Source organism: Parus major, chromosome 2, assembly GCF_001522545.3.
Source record: "Parus major isolate Abel chromosome 2, Parus_major1.1, whole genome shotgun sequence".
NCBI classification, from domain to species: domain Eukaryota; kingdom Metazoa; phylum Chordata; class Aves; order Passeriformes; family Paridae; genus Parus; species Parus major.
Window position 1 is genome coordinate 34763951 of NC_031769.1, and position 2553 is coordinate 34766503.

A 2553-nucleotide genomic window follows, 5' to 3' on the forward strand; every position below is an offset into this window, starting at 1 on the left:
AGCAGCTTCCCGAAGGAACCCGCCCGCCCGCACCACCAAGGGCCTCGCTGATTGGCCCTCGAGAGGCGGGGCAGAGTAAGGGCGGCGCTGATTGGCGGGTCTGGCGCGGCGGGCCCGGCACGGGGCGATAACGTGAGGTGGGCACGTGGGAGCGGAGCCGGAGCGCGCAGGGCCCAGGAGCGGCGCGGCACTCGCGGCTCCCCAGGCGTGGTCTCGGCCGCTCGGAGCGAAAAGCTCCAGTGCGGGGGTTGTAGGCGCAGGCGGCTTGGCCTGAGGCGGGATTCCTCCGACAGCAAAGGCAGCTCTGAGCTCCTGATCCAAGGGGATAGGTCCGGGAAGGAAAGAGGGGAAAGCTGGAGCGGCATCGTGCTGGGGAATATCAGCAGGCCAGACAAACACACCGAGACGCTCTGAAAGAATGCCAGACTGAGCAGACATATGCAGGAGACTGTTAATTCGGAAAAGAGAAAGATGATTTTGCAGTGTGTTTATTCAGTTCACCTCTTTTGGCAGAGGGCCAGCGGAGATGTCATCTGCAACGTTCTGATACTGCATTCTGACACATAATTTACAGGCTTATTGTATGCTGTACATGAAGCACAAAGTGACATATTACCATAGGTAGGACATAGGTGGGACTTGAAAAACCCGTGAAAGGAACGAGAAGCAATGTACATAACCCTGAAGTTACACTGTGCTGCTCTTCCATAAAATAACCCTGCAGCCCGCCAGCCCAGCATGGTAACTATGATTGGGTGGAGTTTCTCCTGAATTTTGATTTCCTCTCTTAGAAAATAGCAGACTGCAGAGACTGAGGCTTTTTTGGAATTACATACTGCAACAGACAATGCTGATATGAATATTTAAAGTTTCTTGATTTTCTTGTCGCTTCAAAATAGACTGACTTCCCCTTAATGCTCTACATATAGTTACATCTACTTAGACTTCAATATTAACATAAGGAAAATTAAAGTTTAATAAAGCAATGAAAGTATTGTGTGTGAGCACTCTGTGTGGTTTTGCCCTTGCTCTTGTGCTTGTTAGTGATTCCAGTAGGAGCCTGGCACATGGACATGTTCCTTTGGAGACTGGAAACATGAGAACAGAAGGGTTTTCTATAGATGCTAGCTGAGGCAGATATTTTAGTTAGCTTTGAGTACCAGTGATCTGATGAGGTGTGTTTGTTTGGGTTATTTTATTTTAACCAGTTAAGAATTGTAGTCCAATTTTACCAGGCAAAGGAAAATAAAATCAACATTTCCACACTTTCTAAATGAATGTTTTTGACATCTGGATATGTCCAGAAATGCTGATTATGATAAATAACTGTTTAATTTCAAATAGCCCTCTAATTTATTATTTGTGTATTTGGGTACCTATGTTTTTGTTGTTGTTTGTTTGTGAATAGAAGTATTCTGTAAATTGCAAATATGAAGCAGGTAGATTTTGACATTATGCAAAACAATTGAGGTCTGTGATAACAATGTGGTAAAGAGACCAGTGGTTGTGGAAATTAGAGATAATTCTATCAGTGTAGTCAGTGAAGGAGAAAATGACATAAGGAAGCATTGCCTTTGTCTCTCCCCAAATTAGAGTGCTCCTTTTCAAAGTGAAAAGAATGTCTGGGAGCTCATAAAGTTCTTCTTCCCCCTGTGAATGTCAGTTTATGGAGTTATTTAGAAAATCTTGCAGCTTACCTGCTATTTTGAGCAATTAATGCAGCCAGTTTATCCTACATGAATATTGTCTCATCTGTCTCAGGAGCACCTCATGTAGCTTGGAACCAGGGACTGTTTCAGTGGGAGAAGACAAATCTTTACATTATTTGTTTTCCAGCATCTTGCTCCAGTACTGAGGATACAGCCAGGGATAGGCCTGTTGGCTGTACCACCTGCACTTAAATTGTCATCAACCAACAGACCTCTGAGCACTGATGTTTTCTTTTTTCCCCCTCTGGGTTATAAGAAAATAGAGCATGAAAAAGTTTAATTGGCAAAATGCAGAACTAAAAATTACAGATCTTGGAGATACCTGTCTGTTTCAATTTAAGCAGAAGAGGTTGAGATGGCTTGCAGTCTGTCTCAGGTTGCAAAGCAAGATGTAACCAGAAGTATGTATTCTATTACCATCTGTTAAAACTGGGGTAAAGCTGGGGCAATGTTCTTTATCTCTTCCATGACCCATCCCTCTTAACTCTGGGGAATATCTGCTGTTAATGGGCCACTGAATCTCACTGCATGACTGATAAAATTACATCATCCCATTTGGAGATGCTTCACACAGGGGGAGGAGCCAAACATTCCTACCTGGATATAATTGGAGACTTAGAACACCCCATTCGGCTTTTTCTCCTCTATTGTCCCATATAAACCCGAGCCCTCTCTACCCCCCCTGTGGCTTTTGAGGGGAACTGTGCCCTTTTCTAGGGTTTTACTGCTTCAACAGAACCACATCTGTCACTCCAGGAGGACTGCAGCCACCATTTAATGGGACTGCTACCAACACCCTGACCAACACAGTGTCAGGTTGTATTCTGACCCTGTCAGTGGTTTT